The sequence below is a fragment of the Ornithodoros turicata genome, chromosome 4 (genome assembly GCF_037126465.1).
Source record: "Ornithodoros turicata isolate Travis chromosome 4, ASM3712646v1, whole genome shotgun sequence".
NCBI lineage: Eukaryota > Metazoa > Arthropoda > Arachnida > Ixodida > Argasidae > Ornithodoros > Ornithodoros turicata.
Window position 1 is genome coordinate 15,658,786 of NC_088204.1, and position 22,116 is coordinate 15,680,901.

A 22,116-nucleotide genomic window follows, 5' to 3' on the forward strand; every position below is an offset into this window, starting at 1 on the left:
AAGCGCCCACGACCATATGCAGACTGAACGACAAAACTGCATTGTACCCCAGACAATCAAAATTGTTTATGCAGTATGTTTTCGACGATTCTACATACTGGACTCGAATTCCTAATCGGTTGCTGATTTCGAGCACGTCCATAAGGAATGACATCTTCTCATTCCCATGCTCTTGGTATACGGCACCTGGCCCCAATGATGCATCGCTAAAACCCTAACTCTTCCTCGTCATGCTAATTCGCTGACATAACGGTACAGCTGTGTTGTGATACGAATTAAAAACAGAGTGAAGCCTTTGTCCTTGGATAAGTTCCAGCGCTTCTGCATACCTTTCCGGCTTTGTCCGTGTACCACAACACATTTGCATGTCCAACCGGAGGACGTACATAGCCTCGAGAACTTTCATTTAGTGTAGTGCACTTAAGGGAGTCCTCACTGAGAAGTTGATATCGATTATTTCTGCGCGGCCATAGATCATGCCCATCAACCATTAAGCTCATAATAATAAACATATCCCCCCATAAGGCCCCTGTATATAATCCATAAGCCAATACCTATGTCATCTTCAGGGTTTACATTAACTGTGCGGAACACCATTATCCGTCTGGGTTGTTCGTGTACACCAATACAAAAAATAAATAAATAAAATGCAAATCAACTAATTAAAGGTACCTGAAGGGATCGAACAGGGGAGGACTATAGGACTCAGTTGGAATCGTAGTCCTTTTTGATCGATAGAATATTAATATCAGAGATCGATGACACGAACGTTGTATATTCTGTATATTCTTCGTAGAAAGGGACCGACACTGTGTTCCGTTCAACACTCTGTTCTGTATGTAACCTTCTCCCTACCGTTACGGTACAACACCAATACGGTACAATACAATTAACGTAATTGCGTAAGTTTGTAAGTGAGACTGTTACAGTCTCACTTACAAACTTACGCAATTACGTTAATTGTCACAAAAAGGCGTATGACTCGAATCAGGACGTGATAACGGTGTCATCGTCCTTTGCAATTTTTGACCTTCAACGTGTTATGCGGTGAAGTTTTGTTCTTGATGATGATGACAATGATGACTACGCTTTTTATTTTATTATTATTATTATTTACTATTGTGCAGGAGTAACTCTGGCCATATTGCGCTACACGACACTCTTAAAAATGAACTTCACCGCATAGCACGCTCCTATCCAACCACCGTCTCGAACTCTTCTCGACTGCGGAGGTACGCCAGCAGGAACTCAGCATTCAAAAAGAAAAAGAGAACACAAGAAAAAAATGCCGTTCCGCGTGAATGGAAACATGCCTAACATTCAGCTCCGCCTCCGAACAATGCGGGCTAATTTCGCCAATTACCTAACTACTCTCACGACACAAAGGCTATTAGCAGAGGGTACTACCGCATAGAACGCTAACTACTTTAACAATGCATGCTTGAATACATGCTTGATGGAACAACGCTAACGGACGTCTCTTTCCCGCTCGATCGTCCTGGACAAGGAACATAAAAATCGATTAGCACAGCGCGAGTAAGAGCTTTAAACGGCTATTAATATTAGAACATTTTCGTCCTACTACCACGATCATCATCATCATCATTAGGACAACACAATATGCGCACGAACCTGTTTCCTTCCGTTCAGATTATTGCTGTTCCGCAACTCAGAGCATTACAACACAAACGAAAGTCAGTCTCGTCCATTTAATCGCCGCTGAGAGCTCAATGGAGGAGAAATAAGAGCGGAAGATATTCCCATACCTCATATGTGCGTTCCAGACGAGACAATAGTGCAACACTTCGTGAACAATAGGGGAAGCGCGTCTTTTTTTTCACTTTCGCTTCGTGCAGAATGAATATCTTTCCTTTACGCTATGTAGAGTAATAGGCGTCAAGTCGTCTCACGACATGAACCCTCGTCGCGCTAAAATTACATGGTGGCACAGGCCGTGAGGAAACGCTGTCTACCGTACGGTAGAAAACAATGTTCTCGAGCGAGATGGGAACGTTACACAGTCCATTGTGCTCCGAGGAGAGGCAGTGGCATCGTTTTTTGCTCCTGCTCTGCTCATGTCATGAGAGCGGCTGTATTTTCGTCACGGCATGAATGTGTGAATGTGTGTCACGAGATTTTTCTGTCAGGTTGTGTCTGACGAGTTGCGTGTATACAGATGTATCCGTTTCGGGCAGCGGAGTTGCTTGGTAGTAATAATCGAGCTTTAATAAATAAATAAAGTTAGTATTAATAAAGCGCTCTTTGTTTTCTGGGCCAAGCCTCACGCCTTCACCCCGCCACTCCGATATGATGGTATGCAGGGGCGGATCCAGGATTTTTCTGAGGAAGGGGTCCAGCTGGACAGCCTGTTAGAGGCGATCTAGGGTCAATTAGACACTATATGTGAAGACAGAAATTGAGGAGGGGGTCAGGACGTCAGTCTCCCCCCCCCCCCCCCCGCCTAGATCCGCCCGGGATGGTGTGTTCAAATTGTGCTGCGTTAGCAAATACCGAGTATGTGATCAATTGACCACGTACTGCGATCTGTATACATGCCTTTCTGCACCGCTTCCGATTTGTTACCAAAATGACACCCGGTTTCACAGCAAACACCCTCTGCGTCAACCACTATGCCGATTGATACATTTATCGCTTCTGATTTGAGGAGAGAGAGGGCCGTATACGCCTTTTTTATGGCAATTCAAATTGCCACAAAGAGGCGTACGCCTCCCATTTTCAACAAATCAGGAAAGTGAAAGATATCATTCTGCGTGGTGGCTGTTTCCGAGCGTCCTTAGTCGCGGAAGGACCGGATGTCTTCGTAGCACCGGAAGTTGTGACGGGGGCTTGTTTACGTTTACCTGAGAATATCATGTATTGTAATGCAAGAAAGCCATTATGCGATACCCAATGAATAATATGACTGAGGCACCGCTCACGTTGGCATCTGGGTCCCGGCCCAGTATCATGCAGCACTGTCTGCCTGGAATCTTTAAGGGACACTGTCTGCTCTTCAGTAGAAAATGAACTCATACTGTGACTTTTACGTCTTTGTGCACTTACGCCATCTGGCCATGGGGGTACAGCCCTGCACCATCTGCGGATGGAAGCGGATATCTGCGTACATCCGCAAGATACTTGCGGATTCGGATGAAAATTTAGCACTTTCTGTGGTGTGCGGATCGGATGCGGATGGCTCGAGGTCGGATGCGGATCGGATTCGGAGGGCAGCGGATCGGATGCGGATATACCGCGTACTGTAATTTTTCCACCAGCAATTTATTTGTATTGCGCGCCGACAGTGAGCGCATGCTCGGGTTCACAGGAGGCATTCTGGCGTCTGGGAACCACGCGAGCGGCGACGTAGCGTTCCACGCGTTCCAGAAGTCTCTCCATATCGCGTTTGTTGGAAGGTTTACCTCTGTTTGTCGTCGTGAGTCCTTCCGTGACAGCATGGAGGCATCCGAAACTACACCAACATGCTTCCGGCGGTCTTTACGCGTCCTTCGAAGCGTGCGGATTTTGCGGATCGGATGCGGATATAAACGGTTGTGTATGCTGCGGATGCGGATGGGATGCAGTAACGTGTGCGCGGATGCGGGTCGGATGCGGATGCCAAAAATCTCATCCGCGCAGGGCTCTACATGGAGGCACCAGGGACACCAAGCACGATGATGTAGTATCATCACCCACACATCATCCCATCCCCTCGCATATCATTTCATATCTCATACGAACCAGCGTGCCCTGAGCACAGATTAAGTGGCAGTGACGTACCTCTCTCAACACTTAAAAACAACAATAACAAGTGGCAAATTTTTTCACTCGTGGTCACCATATACGAGTAAACAACGACAACTTTAGTTTATAATTATGACTGGGGAGTCACTACAAGTATTCATTGTTGTTCTCGTAAACTGTTCGTCTGCTTCACGTGCATCGTACAACAACAACAACAACGAAATTATGAATGGTGATGTCACAGGGGTGTTTCTACACTGTTAAAACAGAACTTCACCACATAGCACGCTCCTAGCCAACCATCATTCCGAATGATATCATTCTGTGCAATGATTTGTTGAAAATGAGAGGAGGCGCCTACCTGGGACAGATTATCTTGTCCCAGATAGGCGCCTCCCCCCTGTTTTGAACAAATCATGACACAGAATGATATCGTTCGGTATGATGGTTGGTTAGGAGCGTGCTATGTGGTGAAGTTCTGTTTTAACAGTGTACGCTCTTAAAAATGAACTTCACCGCATAGCACGCTCCTAGCCAACCATAATATCGAATGATATCGTTATCTGCCCTGATTTGTTGAAAACGGGAGGCGTACGCCTTTTTTGTGACAATTATGAGCAGCATAAGTGTCACAAAAAGGTGTACGCCTCCCGTTTTCAACAAATCAGGGCAGATAACGATATCATTCGATATTATGGTTTGCTAGGAGCGTGCTATGAGGTGAAGTTCATTTTTAAGAGTGTACGCACAGGCTGTGGAATCTACCCCGTCGTATACCTTATGCATTGTTACATGTTATTACTATTATTATTATTATTGCTGTTGTTTACAATACTGCGTTACACCTCTGGTTTGAAGAGGGACGGCGAGGCGGAGCCAGAGACGTTAAACCCATTCTAAATAGCAGTTCTTTCTCCTTTGAATATTTCCTAATACATCATCTTGTTGAGAAGGCTATACACTCTAAAAACAGAACTTCACCGCATAGCACGCTGTGCGCCAACTGTTGCCACGAATGATAGGGTTATCGCTTCTGATTGGAAAGCGGTGGGAGGGGGGCGTACGCCCTTTTGTGGCAATTATCCTATATCCAAATCGCCCCAAAACGGCGTACGCCTCTCTCTTCGAATCAGAAGCGATAACCTTATCATTGGCAATGGTTGGCGCACAGCGTGCTATGCAGTGAAGTTCTGTTTTTAGAGTGTGTACACTTGAACTGAACGTTTCTGAACGTATACTGAACGTTTCACATCCAGAAGAGAGGCGAAGAGGTGCTTAAGCACACTTTTCTGAGCATAATCTCAGAGCGTGCTTTCTTTTCGTTGTTACGTGCACCGTGTTCCACTGCCATTAAATATGCGATGGCGGCACTAATGACTATTTGCACTCTTTATCCACAGCCCGTTACAAAATGCGCGCAATGAAGCACCGACAATCCTCTTCAAACATGCCAATTTTGTCCCCCATCGTAAAGTCACTGTAGCGTGACAAAGCTAGTTTACGAAATCGTCCCGAAACGGGGCCACTCACGAAAAACCGTCGTACACCTAGTTTCAAAAAGATACAAAAAAAAATGAACGAGAAAATACAATCTCAGCGCACTTCAATGATTCTCTGTCATGTCTTCTTTTGCATCGCCACCCGAAACTATTCTTATGCGGTGACTCCCTCCATTTTCCGGTCTTCGCAGAAACTTGGACCTGTCCCTCGCCCTCCCACTTTTTATTGCCTTCGAAGCGGACGAAAAAAAGAAGATAATCCTGAATCAAAACAAGAGCGAAGAAGCGACTCTTCCCAAAGCGATAGCCAAGGTTAACCACCGCGTATCAGAGATCGGTTCTCGAGAGCGTCCACAGGGCGTTATCTGTATCACGCTTCCTATGCGACGCTAGGGGTTGCGTAATGAAGAGGTTCTCCCCAAGTACTCGTCCTTGCTATCTTAGAGATTAGCGATGAAGCAACGGACCTTGCGCGGCGGCCGCTGTGCCGTTAGCCGGAACGTCCCTTCTCGAAGAAGGTTCGCGAGAAAATATTTTACTGTTTTAACGCTAGCTTGCACTGCTTCTTTTTTCTTTATTTGTTTTTCATGAACCCACAGACGACAAATACTATGTGATTCCTGCAGTGGTTCATTCTGAATCGCAAGCACGCACCCAAACAAAAGCAGAATTTCACCACATAACACGGCCAACATACACACACATAAATGGGATGATGATGAGCGGGGTCATTCTCCGCCGTTGTGGCGGTACACTGCCCCATTGCGGCCAACCAGTGCACAGTGCACTCTAAAAACAGAGCTTCACCGCATAGCACGCTGTGCGCCAACCATTGCCACGAATGACAGGGTTATCGCTTTCGATTTGAGGAGAGAGGGAGGCGAACGCCTTTTTGTGGCAATTTGGATATATGAAAATTCCCACAAAAAGACGTACGCCCTTCTCTCTCCTAAAAATCGGAGGCGATAACCCTATCATTCGTGGCAATGGTTCGCTCACAGCGTGCTATGCGGTAAAGCTCTGTTTTTAGAGTGTGGGTGCGCATAAGAAAGTAAAGGCGTTAGTGTCGCCAAACATTTGGATGTGGGGGTGTTTCTAGATGAATCACTGAGCACAAAACCTCTGCCCTCGCCGCAAAACTTGACCAATCAGTTACGCGATCGTCCACAACCATCCTCGAATAAGTGAGCAGACATCGATGCCCAGTGGGCGGTGTATTGAAACCTTCGCGATTAATAAGCCTCGGATGTCTCGATGAAAGAACATGTTTGGTTCTCTGAGAGGGGCTTCTATTAGCTCAATCCAAATCACGTGATCCAAACGGTTGTTCGGGGTGCACATCAACGAGTGTACCAAATGAAGTCCGTCCGTGTCAGAAACATCCTTTTTAATACTGTGTTAGCGCCGCGAAGCAACTATGGCTATGAGCGGCGTACAGATGTGCACAGATGCAGAGAGGACAGCAGGAAGGAGTGGGGGACGGGGGAGTTTGTATGCTTCCTGGGCGGGACTTAGCGGGAACTGGCCGACATTCTTCTCGAAAGTCTTCGGAAAACCCAGGGAAAACCTCATAACCATTACTGGCATGTTTGCACAACGTCGCGGAAATCTATGTCCGACAGCACACTACCAGAAACCTACCTGCTGCAACCCACGACGCGATGCGCGCCAATTCCGTCATTGTTATTAAACGACTGCTTTTTATCGGACCGAGTTCGTGTCACACAGTATATGCGTAAGTGTTCAATGATCTCAACGAAAGCCGGAGCCTTTCACGTACCTCTTGGGATGTACCGACGAAATACAATATCCAGAGTGACCTTCTTTTTGTCGATAAATATCCAGACCGAGCACTTTGCACTGCGATACAGAGACGAAACATTAAGGAATAATATCGCAGTAAAACGCACAGAGTGGTTGCTACAATAAACGCAACACTACATCTTCCTACAGAATATACTCACATAAAACACGTCGATATTAAACAGCTGCCAACTGTATCCCCAAGAATCCTGTAAATCGTGGCGCACACAGTAAAATCCGAAAAAGAAAATAACACAGCGTATCTCCACACAAGATACCACCACACAGTATATCACTACACAGTCTTGTTATGCACGTAATCCACAACAATCCAAGACACCAAGCGCAGAACTACGGGCGCGCACGTAAACAGAAGCGTGCACGTGGGCGCTCACGACGCCGCACGCGTTGTGTAGGCGGCGGCGGTTGTACAACGCTGCCGGCGCGCTAAGCACACGCTTATTCTGCGGCAGCTGGCAAAAGAACGAACTGGGTCGTCATCAGGGGAGAGGAGGAACCCTTACACTCTTTCTTCTGTCATGCATTCTAACGGGACCGGTAAGTTGAGAGGAGCAAGAGGGAAATCTGCTTTCAGAGCTCCGTGACTGACTTTTCTTCTTCCTTCTTTTTTTTTACGTTTGCTGATATCTCGCAATCCCCTTACTCTGCTTTCTTTTAATTGATCGCTTGTACATGCACTTATACATACATGCACAACACACTATTAATACCTACCATACATAAACACACATACACACGCTAAACTTACATACACACCCTTAAAAATGAACTTCACCGCATTGCACGCTCCTAGCCAACCATCATCTCGAATGATACCGTTATCTGTCCTGATTTGTTGAAAAGGGGAGGCGTACGCCTTTTTTGTGATACTTATGCTGTTCATAATTGTCACAAAAGAGGCGTACGCCCCCGTTTTCAACAAATCAGAGCAGATAACGATATCATTCGAGATGGTGGTTGGCTAGGAGCGTGCTATGCGGTGAAGTTCATTTCTAAGAGTGTACATCTTCCATCTGTCTTTATTTCATTTTTCTTTCTTTGCTATACTCGTGACGACGCCTTCTTCTCTCCGACCAACAACGATCCTACTCCTCTCTGCACACTAAAGACAGACCTTCACCGCATAGCACGCTGTGCGCCAACAATCGCCACGAATGATAAGGTCATCGCGTCTGATTCGGCAGAGAGAGGTGGCGTACGCCTTTTTGTGTCAATTTGGATATATGATAATTCTCACAAAAAGGCGTACGCCCATATCACTCTTCGAACCAGAAGCGATAACCCTATCATTCATGGTAATTGGTTGGCGCAGAATGTGCTATGCGGTGAAGTTCCGTTTTTTTCCTGTGGAGAACCACCTGTGAGTCACAGCTACGGGTACACCCTTAAAAATGAACTTCACCGCATTGCCCTCCTAGCCAACCATCATCTTGAATGATATCGTTATCTGCCCTGATTTGTTGAAAACGCGAGGCCTTTTTTGTGACAGTTATGCTGTTCATAATTGTCACACAAAAAAGGCGTACGCCTCCTGTATTCAACAAATCAGGGCAGATAACGATACCATTCGAGATAATGGTTGGCTAGGCACGTGCTATGCGGTGAAGTTCATTTTTAAGAGTGTAGTGGAACTTTCGCAGAATCGGGTCGTCCGGATTGTACATGGGCCATGTCACCATTTTTCCACCTCTCCATTTTTTTTCTATCCATCATCATCACCATCATCATCGGGTATATCATGCGGTCATGCCTATCCCACGTCTCTCTCACGATGACCAACTCGGGAAGTCCTTGACGTGCTACTATCACCATCGTATAATGTCCATAAAAGAAATAAGAATATTTCGACGTTTTTTCCAGTGTCTTGCGTTATTTCTCTGTGCCCTACCCTCACTATTTTATGAAAAGTCAGAGCAGTTGCGGAGAAAAAAACAACAACAAAAAAACATCGCTGCCGGAATTTGAAGCGCGAATACTTCTTTAAAAAAAATCAGCAGCGACTACGCTACTGGGGAGAAGTAGCGAATAAAGAAGTAGCGAATACGTTATTCCATGCACACAATACTGTGTTTTTGTAATGGCTGATGTAGAGCCTTGCAGATGCTCAAACTCCTTCGTGTTCATCGGTATAATTTATACCTCTTTTGCATTCCCTCAAGGACGAGACTTCAACAGTCAATCACTCCGACACCTTTTTACATATCTGTGAATGCTGTCGTGATATTGTAAATAAACCAAATCAAACGAAATCCAGAGAACGGTATAGTGGGCTAGTATGTTCGGATTTAGAACGGCAGAACTAACACAGTGACTGCCTCTAAGAACTCAGTCTTATGTTGTGAAATCAAATGAAAAAGCAGATTGCAGTTAAGGTCCCGTTAAGGGACACCTGCGACAGCACGCTCTGTGTCGATGTATCGATTATGCCGGTCAGTTGAGAATGTTCTAAAAGGATAAGAGGACGGAGCTGATAAAGTTCGACTTCGAGAATCATACACTGAAACCTTTACGTTTGAAACCTGTATGCAACTGAGACATGTTTGACATGCACTAGGAAAAAGAGAAAATAAGTTACCTAGAAAATAATTACTTTTAAACTTCAGTGTCTGCATAGCCAGTACTACGGTACTGACAACGGTCAGAAGAAAAAAAGTTGAACAACGCGGTCTTTTTCCGCGAGCTGACCACTTCCTAAACACCTTGTCTATAGGTCACCATCATCCAGAATGCAGCTTCTAACAGTGCAAACATAGCTCTTTCCTCGATCCTTCTGCCTTGCGTCTCCCACACTAGTGCACGCCATCAGAAAAAGGAACAAGAACTTGCTTTGCGAAAGCTTTCCCTTCGCCAAGCATCTCTTCCAACGATCACGGACAAAATGAGGCTGAATTCCACTTCGCGCCCCTCATATTCTGCGCTGTATAGAAGATGTCTACAGTATAGAATGCGATTCGAACAAAAAAAAGAAAAAGAAAACGATAACAATATCGGAGGCCATCCCAGTAAACAGGGCTGACAGCAGTACTTGGCAAAGGTATGATGGCGAGTTAGAAAAAAACCGGTTTCTCCACATATAAGGCCGCATAGAATTTCTTTTATGTCGCGATGTAGCATTAATGTCACAAACTAGGGCAGATAACTGGTATAGACATTGGAGGCGGATTCTTGGAATCTGTGAGGAACGCTCAGGATAAGAGAAACACCATCCCTGGCTCCGTGAATAAACGGATATTTCTTCCTCCTCCCCCTCACTGGTGAAGAATGTCGTTATTAATAGTTAGATGCGTGCAGGTTGTAATGATATAGGCAGAACACAATACGAACGTGAAACCAAAGAAGCCGTTGCTGGTGGGACGGTGTCAGACCTGCATGGTTACTCCAATGCTATAGTCGCCTGGGACCTTGCACATAAACGGAACAGAGAAAAACAAGAAGAAACGTATCAACGGCGTTGTGAAAAGCCAGGGAGACAAAATCAGGTTAACGGATCAATAACTATCAGAGACCAAACCACAAACTGAGACAGTGCAATTCTGACTCAGTATATAGTCTACACGGCAAATATTTTGCACCCTTTAGGGTGTAAAGGGGGTGTAATTTGCGGATAACACCCCAATTTTTTCAGTTACACAACTTTAAATACCGTTGTCAAACTACAAGGGTGTTTTATGGGTGTGAAACGGGTGTACATTAGAAACACACCCTAATAACACCCTAAAAAACACCATATGACTGTGTCACTGTGCGCGGATGTCCGAATTCCCACGTTTTTGTTGCAATCGGCATTTGAATAGAGGGAATGGGATTGAGGGGGAATATAGTATGTTTATCATAAAAAAAGGAGGGAAAGGATTGAGGCTCTGAAACGAATTCAAAGCTACACTGGAAGGGTTCCACACTGGAAAGGTGTTTTTCCGAAATAACACACTTTTTGAAAGGATGTCCAGGAACATGGGAAAGCTTAAAACACCCTTAAGAGTGCAAAAAGTTTTACTGCGTACCGTATCTGTCAACACAGCGTATTCGGTTTGTTGCCGCCAGGGTACAGTACGGGAAATAAGCTCGCAGGGTATCAACAATACTATAGTTGTCTTCAAAGACCGCACGAGAGCGTGCATTGCACACACTTGGTGATGCACGAACCTCTAATCAAGGACGTTTCTTACATTGAATGGTCGATTATCCGGGCGGGTCCACGACGGATGCAGTCGCTGTATACTTCGAACGCTTTCCATGGATATATGTTCCGTATCCACTACCACAGCGCTGCATTCATTACAAATAGCCGCAGACGCTTGCATATAATTGAACCTCTGTATGCAATAAGGGGATAAGTCCCGGGGATAAGTAAACCGAGGGAACTTGAAGATTATATTTGGTAAAGTAATTGCGGCTGGATTTTCTCGAATAACGCAAATGCAAAATGTGTAACATGTATGTATATGCCTACTCTACATGCATGTCCTGTTAGCATCGTTTTCGGCTGAGTGACTCAGCAGAAATTGGACAAAGTCCACGAGAGTGACATATAACCCTTTTCAGTGCTGCACCGCACGCCCAAGGTGTTCATGCAGAAACAAAGTTTTCCCGAGTCGGACTTTGATGGCGATGCCGGGTAGGGTGAAGTCACCTTTGTGTAGTGGAGCAACCAGGATCGGGCTTCTCATGATGCTAAAGAAGCACAATCTTGAAAATTATGCCCTGGATGACCAGCATAATGACTTTTTTGGTTACTGTGCACGTTCATCGGATTACAACGCTGAATAGCACTGCCGACACAGTCACGTGAGGTATATTGGGAGAACGTGTTTCTCGAGTGGAAAGTCGGAGTTCATGTCCGCAAAGTTTAGGGTAAACCATTTGCATGCTTATGTGGATAAGGGGCCTGACCTGGCTGTTCGTCCCACTGACACACATGCATTTCCCAATTCTTGCCCTCCTGTAGCGGGCCAATAAATTGCAATACGATCCTATTTGTTCTTCGGCACGCAGATAGTGGTATGTAGATGTCATTGCAGCAGATATACTAAACAGAGGGTAAGTCGATTTAACCCCTTATTGCATACTGAGGTTCAATTGTTTATTACGGCTTGCGTTAGCTTCCAGCGAATGCATCCCGCATGCATAGGCAATACATGGAAAGGGACCATGTTCATGACTGTGCAAAGCACCAGCAAAGAAGTATCACACACGCTTATAAAAGGAACGAATTTGATTCCCATGTCGCCATTAGCAAGCCATGCATGCAGAGGAAGCTTTTAAAACCTGGCAGCCAGTTTTCATATTGAATGCTTACAAAACCAGTTCAAGCGTCAATATCACGCTCGTAAATTCCCGTGCCAATAATTTATTGTGGACTGCTTCCAATGGCTGCAACAAGCTCCGAGCAAACGTGTTGGCCGTCGATAGGTTTTGATATCAGACCACGGATAGTACCCAGCCCTGACCGCGTTGGTAGCAGAGGTGGGGAAATTACTTTTCGTATATTGATTACCGCACAGATTGAGAAGTTACCCTTCAAAAAGAACTCGTTACGAGTTAAGTTACCGTGTGAAAAATGTAACTAAGTTAATAACGAAGTTCTTTAGCCTGAAATGTAACCCGCAGTTACTGAGTTACTTAAAAAAAAAGAACGAGTTACTTCCAAGTTACTACGGACACAAAATATCATTACGCAGGTGCAGCGCGCATGAGCAGTTGAGTTACAACTTGAGTTGCTTGCGGAGGAGTGCTACACGCTTAGAACTCTGTATGGGCGCACAATGGTTCAACTTCATCTCAATGGCAGCGGTTTTTGCTTCCTGAATAAAATACTGCCATTGATTGAATATCACGTTTTATGGCAAAAAGAGCCATGAAGGAACCGGAGAGAAAGCAAGAAAATATGTGCCGAGTTAGGTTACAAGTTACCAAAAAAGGAACTTAGTTACTTGTAACGAGTTATACCTCGAACTCTGGATTACCGTTACTCGTCACGGTTTTGGATGATAATGCATTCCATTACACATTACGTTTTCCTACTTAGTAATGCATCACTAGTGCAATTACTCTCACCAGGCAATGATATTACCTTGGCTTCACATTTTCCTCGAAGTGTCTAACATAGTTCTCTGTGGCGTGTGAGGCGCGTATTGTAAAGAGGGTGGCCTTTTTTTTTTCCTTACAAACAAACAAACAATTGTAGAGAGGCTAACTATAGACGTTACAAATTACAGGTGATAGTAGTTATACTTTCTGCAAAACCCCTATGTACGGACGATTTCGTCGAGAGATAATAGCAATATGCATAATCAAAATGGGCAACCATAGATAAGATTAATTTTCGGCGTATAGGAGTTGGTGTTCAAAGAGCGGGGGCGTTTGCATAAAACAAAAGGGATATGAGAAGGATCTCACGCTGAGTTCATACTCAAATGAGTAAAGTCTCAGACTTGATGCGGAGACGAATTGCACATTTTGAGATCGTTCTCGTCTCATACTCACGTGAGACTGGTGAGCGGAAATTACGTCATGCGCTCCACCGTCCAATGCCAAGAAGGATAGGTACTCCGTACAACTCGGATGTCGGAGCCGGCTGCTTCTACGACACACGGATATTCTTCTTCTTCTTCTTCTTCCAATCAAAAGATGGCCGTGAGCTACGTGAGCTACTAAAGGAGATTGGCCATATTGTTTACATCTCGTGGCAGTCGCCTTTGCCTCTCTTTGCAGCTTCCACAGTCGAAGGTCACAAGTCATCTGTTGAGGAGGCTACTGATGAGGAAGGATTTACATTTGAGTGTGACAAAAACTAAACTGCGCGGCACCATGGGAGAATTTTAAAGGTACCCGCCGAACCCGTCGTATAATGGTGTGTGCGGCTACATCCGACGCAGGACGGGAACTCCAGAAAGCGGTGCAGCACCCTGGTACATCAGAATGACGAGATCGTACATCTGCGCGGCAACCTTCAGCGCCGAAAATCCGTACAGAAAGCCCTGCTGAACGTTCTGAAGGCAGTGGACCATCACGGTCGGTTGTAGTGCAGGGAACTGTAGAACCAGACGTGTGAGCCTTACCCCCCTTTCATCCCTTCCCCGAGCAACGTGCAACCAATCAAGGCAGGCAGACCACTCGAATCCCCACGTTACCCCCGGTATAATGAAAAGGAACTTTAATAATACTTTGGTCCCGAAGACCAACGGACCTTGTAAACTAATGCATGAGCAGCATTCCCTAACTACGTACGCAGAAGAAATTTCGCTCGTGTTTCGCGTGACTTAAAAGGGCCCTTTTTCACTGTGTAATATTCTAATGTTACTGCTAAGGGATAAGCAGATTTCCCCATCAATTCGAAGTCTACAATTCTAAATAGAGTCACTAAATAAGCTACGCTTCAGAGTAGCGACACTGTGCCGCCATGTTGTTTCGGATGACCTCCAGCCCCACCTCTATTTTGGCAGTAGAAATAGATGAAGGTGAAGTTCAGCAGTGGAAGAAGACGACACTTCGAAGAGCGCTAAATGGATGGCGCTGGAGGTCATCCGAAACAACATGGCGGCACAGTGTCGCTACTCTGAAGCGTAGCTTATTTAGTGACTCTAATTCTAAACATTGTGCTCGACTCTACCGCCAGTCGTTTTCCTGTCTTTAATCTAGTCCACTAGTCGTACAATAAAGTACAATACTGTATAGTACTGTACTACAGTATTGTAGTGCAATACTGTAGTACTAGTGTACAATAAAGTCATACCGCAAAAATATGTATTGCAATGAATCTAATTGAATGTTACTTAATCACTTTTGTAGTTAGCTATAGTTGTAATTGAGTTACAATTCTTATTTTGTAATGGTAACTGTAAATTAATTACTTTTACGAACATGTAGTTGTAATCGTAATTCAATTAATTTTGAAAAGTGATTTTTACTGGTCTGTCCCAGACTCCACATCGGCCCTGTCTGTAACGAAAGTGGTTGGGAATAAACAGCATTGGGATTTTTCCTTGCCTATACCTGTCAGGCGCAATTCGTAACCTGTGTGAGTGTGGCTTTAATGGCGTTACCGAAAGCTCACGCATTGTTATGCGTGAGCTTTCGGTAACGCAATTACTCATTATCCCTGCACAAAATGTAATGCATTAGCATTACTCCTTACTGACATGTATGCATTACTTTGTAGCGGGTACCTCGTAGTTAAGTGATCGAAATCCCCGTTGCAAAATAAACTACTGTAGATAAATGTTACCCGACCATAAAATACGCAGTTGCGCGCGTCAAACTGCTAACGGCGAACTGAGACTAACCTGGACATAAAAATGCAAACACAGAACTTGGACTAACCTATATAATAAACTAACCGACATATAGTGCTTCGTCGTGCCCGCACTGCTAAGCCTAACGGCTGCTAAAATGTGGATTTCGTTCGCTAATACAACTTGAAGAGACATAGAACACACGTGAATTTAAGTGGGGAAGGGGGGAGGTATTATGTTTAATGCAAAGTTAAAAAAAAAAGAGAAGAAAAGAAAACAATTTAAGTGGTTAAGTAGTGATGTCGTGTTCTTACAACACGGCATATAACCTCTTACGAAGCAATCGAGCATTCTCCTTGATTTTCCTCATTTCGAGAACGTGAATTTCGAGACCGGGGATTTCGCGATTGGGAATATCGAGGGTCTCCCCACTACTCCATCTCTGGTTGACACTATACCATCATGTCTTTTTTTTCTTCTTTCTTTATCTACAGAGTGTCCGGTGAGAAAGTGTCATTAAATTTCTAAAAATAGGTTTAACTTCAGAAAATTATGAAACTACTTGGAATACACACACACACACACATTTGCCACAGATTCAGGCCATTTGCATTCGCCTCACACATTAATTAAGCTAATTGAACACGAAAGTTAGCCAAGCAAAGGTAACGTTTTTCTTGATGAATTCAGAAGCCAATGGCCATAGCACACTATTCCAACCGAAATCACAGGTTTTTCCGGAAGATTTGTACAAAAATTTGACGGCCGCAAAACCGTCCCCGTGCGAGGTGCGCTTGCTGATATTTACGTTTGCGGAACTTTTCGTTCCATCCAAATGCCCTCCCTCCTATGCGAACAAGGACATAATCACGCCTTCCGCCCTTATCAACGTGCATACCGTCAATCCCCAGCCACTGATAACGTCGGTTACCGCTGTAATGCCCTCGATCGGGTGTGGCTGTTTCCACTTTCTCTCGATAAAGGCAGCGCCAGCATTTACGCAAACGCAAATTTCATGGAGCACGCCTTGCCAAGTGACGGTTTTGCGGCTGTCAAATTTTTGTACAAATCTTCTGAAAAAACCTGTGAGTTCGGTTGGAATAGTGTGCTATGGCCATTGGCTTCCGAATCCATCAAGAAAAGCGTTACCTTTGCTTGGTTAATTTTCGAGTTCAATTAGCAAAATTAGCTTAATTAATGTGTGACGCGAATGCAAACAGCCTGAATCTGTGGCAAAGGTCTGTGTGTGTGTATTCCAAGTAGTTTCATAATTTTCTGAAGTTAAACCTATTTTCAGAAATTTAATGACACTTTCTCACCGGACACCCTGTATATTCTACTCTGTATCGGTATCAAACAACAGTATCTTGCAAAAATATTTTCATTTGATTTTAATTAAAAGAAATTCAATTTCTTTAATTGCACTTCAAAATTTCCCAAGTCAACCTAACGTTTTTTTACAGAATTAGAGAGCCTATAGCGAACTTAGCCAGAACCACTAAGAAATCCGCTCGATATTGCAAAGGGAACCGCCCAAAAAAATTCCCGAAATTGAGGCTTCGAAGTTTCGGGTATTCAACAGCGCACCAAATCAGTCTCAAAGATGCGCGGAGGGCAGGACATGTTCCTGCCCCCATGAAGCTAGAACAGTTTATCGCCTGACCGGCGTGCAGCACAAGACGCGCTGATAACAAGGCGGGTGACATTCCACCATACGTTGATAAGCGGCAAACAAAAATGATTCCGCCTCTTTTTTCCCGCTCTCTTTTTTTTCGACCTTCTATCTTTCATGGGGGCAGGAGCATGTGTTGCTCTCTGCGCATCTTTGCGACTGATTTGGTGCGCAGTTGAATACCCGAAACTTCGAAGCCTCAATTTCGGGAATTTTTTTGGGCAGTTCCATTTGCAATATCGAGCGGATTTCTTGGTGGATCCGACTAAGTTCACTACGGGCTCTCATATTCTGTAAAAAAAACGTTAGGTTGACTTGGGAAATTTTGGAGTTCAATTAAAGAAATTCAATTTATTTTAATTAAAATCAAATGAAAATATTTTTGCAAGATGGCAAATTCAGTTGCCATACAAGTGCCGTTTACCACGTATTTTTCCGTCGCCCCGTTTTTTTTATAAAGTCCGAATGACACTTTTTTGAAACACCCTGTATACATAATCCCATGCACCTGAACTAACACGGACAAAGCTTCGACGTCGCGTCTCGAGCACGAAGGGCGCCCAGCCCATCCTTCATCGTTAACGTAATAAAAACTACGATGCGCGTAAAAATATTACGAGTTCTTTTTATTGAAACGCCAGGGAGTAATATGAAACAATAAAAGAGAGTCGAAGCAACAACCTGTTGCCTGCCCTGACATCAACGGTCAGGCACTTGGAGCCTGGCGTTACGCGAGACCTTCTTCAAAATCTGCATATAACATCACGCTGAGAGACACTCCAGCGCCGCGGCACCCTCGATATAACGAGATAAGGGCTCGCTGTCACTCAGTGTTGCGAACAGCGTGCTTTCAAGAGGTTATGCTTTTATGGAATTGTATATTAGACAGGAAGGCGACTATACATGGCGGAAGTGCCGTGGAAAGTTGTTACATCGGTTCCTGTCAAGAGAGTAACATAGACAGCTCTCTGAAAATAGAAGATGTGCTTGTAAGAGTCTCTTGACATAAAAAAATAACTCCAAAGGAGCATATAGAGAACGCGTACTGGATGTAATATATTACTCGCGATTATCTATCGTTACTTTATATTTAAATTTCCAGTTCTCTTTTTCTGTTTCCGTGCACCGATAGGTGTAAGATGTTTGACCCTACACGTTATCTGCTGTCAGTGTTTTCCGGTGGTTCCCTCGCCCAGCACAACAAGTTATAGGGTTTATTTGCATGACGTCATCCGTAGGAGACTGCCACTGTCGCCATAGCAGGCAGATGTGCTGCCATCGGCCGCCATATTGTGGGTCCCATCCAAGCCGTCACCCATATCGCACTCGCCGTATATTTGGTGTTTCAAAGTTATTCTGCTGTGTGATTTGTAGCATATCCGAGTAATGTCCATGTTTTCGACGTTAATAGTCATACAAAAAACATATGGCAGCGAACGAATGCAGGAACATAACTTCAAGGGACCTACAGTATGGCGGCGAGGTGACATTAGTGAATACGTGTACGTGTGACAAGGGACGCTAAACATGTTTATTTGCTAGTGAAATTGCGGTAAGACTCTGCGGTAAAACGATAAAACGGTTCGATCGATTGAGGAGACCAATAGGATGTCGTTCCGCACTGCCGCCCTTCCTGAGAAGGAGAGAAGAGAGAAAACAGTAAACTGGCGGTTTAGTTCGCGCATAAATCACAAACGACGTAACGGATGAAATCCCGTTCCTTTTACACTGGTGTCAAGGTAACAGAATCTTTCATTCTGCCAAGAGAAAGTTTTGCGCTTTAGTTCCCCTTCAACTGTTTTTGTTCTGATCTAGCAGACAGAAGTGAAGCTCAATGCATGATATTGCAATCGTTTATATACTATATACTCCAGAGGATTTTCAATTTCGGAGGCATCGTCGAAGCGTTTCCGTCGACACCTTAACTTCTCAAAACAGGGCAACGGAAGGAGATGATCACGGTTAGATATATACTTCTGCGTCTATAGATTACTCGGGCGAAGTCTGTTGTAAAAGGATAGCAGCAGCGCAGATCAAACTCGTATCTTGCCTCACAAGAATTCTCAAGCAACGAATACTAAAGTTTCGGGGCCCATGACTGATAAGATGTCATTAAGTCGAGACGCATTTCCACCGTATTCAATCGGGCCACGTTTTCGCATTAGGTTTTTAAATTAAGGGAGCAGCACCTTGGCCTTTTCGGGTCGCGTTGCGAGATGCGTTGCTGACCGCGAACTGCAGAGTTTAATCATTTCGGGTCAATTCTAGACAGTAAGACCACGCAAAGTGATTTCATTAACTGGACGAAGCATGCACAGCCTTGCTTCTCCCCGTGTGTCGAGTCATGACAGAGATAAGATAACATTACAGCAGGCGTTGTCAACATGCAACAAAGATATGATTCAAGGAGTTGCACCCCGTTGCAAACATCACTCCGAAACGACATCATTCTTAAAACGGGAGGTGTGCGACCTTTTGTGACACTTATGCAATTACGCTGTCATAACAAAAAGCGTGTTACATGGTGAAGTTGAGTTTTAAGAGCCTGAGGCGGCACCACTCTTATCACATCCACACCGCGCTGGTAACGTGTGCACTCTTAAAAATGAACTTCACCACATAGCACTCTCCTAGCCAACCATCATCCCGAATGACAACGTTCTCGCCCCTGATTTGTTGAAAACGGGAGGAGGAGCCTATTTTGTGCCGTGCATAATGACACAAAATAGGCTCCTCCTCCCGTTTTCAGCAAATCAGGGGCGAGAACGTTGTCATTCGGGATGATGGTTGGCTAGGAGCGTGCTATGTGGTGAAGTTCATTTTTAAGAGTGTGCCTGTACAAAAATGTCACCAAGCTCCATGCGTCATCGGCCCGGTGGTGGTGGTGGTGAAAGGACTCACGGAGGTTGGTAACGTCACGACTGACGCCATGGGGGAATGTGCGTCCTGGGCCGGCTTCTAATGGAAATGTGCCGACATATGTCTGAAAGCGTCTGAGGAAAACCCAGGGAAAACCCCAGACAGCACAGCTGGCACCGCGGGATTCGAACCCGGGTACCATCAGGCCGGTTCGAGCCCGCAACCTTGGTTGGGACCAATAGTGCGTGGACACCTTGCGGGTGGAAGCCAGCAACACGGCAAGCCGATTACTGCAAGTTTACGCCCACATGGAACGTCGGGCTATCGCTTGCAGGCAGCCTGGGAAGGTCGATAAGAAAGTCGCCAGGTCCAAAACAGACGATCGTCACGCAATCATACGAATGACAAGAGACAAAAAGAACAAAGAGGAAGCACTGGGATCCATTACGTAACGAGGGAAAAATAAAAGTGACGTTTTAATTTATATTTTTGTCGGACGACGCATTATGGCATTTATCTTTCCTTGCGTCCTATCTTTCTGTCCCTGCCACGGCTTACTTTATTATCAGACAACCGCGGTTCGTGTATGGAGCTGTATCGACGTATATTTTATCAAGGAACGCAGCTTTGGATGTCGCAAGACAAGAGCGGTACGCAGACTTTAACTTTGCCCACCTGACGAAATGTCAGCACACGGCACACCGTGTTTAACGGGGGATCTGATCAACCTGATCCAGTGTCTTTGGGATCAGGTGGCAGAGACGGCGCCATATACATTTTATAAGAAAATTGTGAGAGCGGCATAGATGTCGTTTTTGCAGTTGAGTAAAACGATCCGCCGGACGTCTTCTCAAAGAGAATATGTACACAAGGGTCGCTCAAGGTTGGCCGATACTTTTATTTCTTTAAATACGATGGAAAATCGAAAAGCACCTACGTCTTTCTTTTTTTTTTTTTTTCAAAAGTATTCACTGTGCCTATCTAGACACCGCTGCCATCGCTGTGGCAAGGCAACTTTTTGATGCCTATGGCGTAGAAAGAAGTGGGCTGGAAACGAGATTGGGATGATCGACAATCCCGTTGTAGAGAGTATCGATACGCATAACGGATGCCTCAGATAAACGGTGCGGTGCGGCGAACTCATCCGTTGTGCGTACCGACCTTCGTACCGACCTTCAAGGGGATAGTGGATTATCCCAATCTCGTTTCCAACTGTCTATCAGTGCACGATGACAGGCGCTCCGCTGTTCAAGGCAAGTCTGCGCGCCACTGCAGCCACTGCAGGACATCCTGCTGGAGGGCTTCATCTGTGTGGAGCACCTCCGAGGTGCTCTCCCAAACAAATGGTAATCGCTTGGGGCTAAATCTGGGCTGTAAGGGGCAAAACCTCCCGCATTTCGGCCAGGGATGCTACCGTCAACTTCGACGTGTGGGGCCGGGCAATGTCACGATGAAGAATGACCCTTCCTGACAACTGACAACATCCTATTGGCATTTTCTTGCTAATTGCGTTTCGCACGGTATCCTTTATCTACGTGGAGCAGTACTGGGCATTAATCGTGATCCCTTGCTCCAAGAAGTCCACGTGGATGACTCCCCGCGTGTCCCAGAAGCCAGTTCCCATGGGCTTCCCAGCAAACGGCTGCATCTTACTTTTCTTTGGCTGCGGGGAAGCCTTACGTCTCCACATGCGATGATTGCAAAAATTCGTCCCCCTCGGATTAAAACCGGTTCGGCAGCTGCTCAGAGACTGCCATGCGCGCTCCCTCCTGGACACATGAGTGAGGTGTCGGGGAACCCCTCTTGCACAGAGTTTGTGGAACCGTAAGTGCATGCTCGTGAATGATTGTCTTCACACTGCCGACACTAATATTACGCTGGCCTGCAATGGCCCCGAGTAGTCACCGGTTCTCGAGGATGGCTTTCTCAACGCCTGCCATATCCAGTGGCGTGATTGCAGTAGGACGAACCTGTCCACGTGGTTCATTCGTCACCTTATCTCGTCCTTCGCCAAAACTGTCTGCGCCATCCGTACACTGTTTCCCTCGACATCGTTTGTTCCCCACACTGTGCCTGTCATCTTTGAAAAATCTCAGCTGGTTTGACGTTCCCCTTCACAAGGAACTTGATGGTGCTGCTGACACAATATTCGCCGCCGTGATAGCTGCAGCTGCAGCACGTGCTGCTGACCCGAGAAGGAGTGCACTTCATCTTCGGAAAGATTTATTCGATTACATTTACTCATTGATTTTTCCTCGAGCAAAAGTCTCGGTCAACCTTGAACGACCCT

At 45.3% G+C, this 22,116-nt stretch overlaps 1 protein-coding gene across 2 annotated transcripts in view; it reads right to left on the reverse strand.

Annotated features, from left to right (window-relative positions):
* Nucleotides 1-22,116, reverse strand: part of LOC135391175 (protein O-linked-mannose beta-1,2-N-acetylglucosaminyltransferase 1-like) — a 224,411-nt gene that overhangs the window by 140,371 nt on the left and 61,924 nt on the right. The window contains exons 1-2 of one of the 2 annotated variants that reach the window (XM_064621309.1): nt 7,205-7,462; nt 7,021-7,100 (exon numbers count right to left, since the gene is read on the reverse strand). The gene's annotated coding sequence lies outside the window, so the exon portion shown is untranslated. Of the gene's footprint in view, nt 1-7,020; nt 7,101-7,204; nt 7,463-22,116 lie in introns of those variants that run through there. The other variant, XM_064621308.1, reaches the window with a different exon arrangement.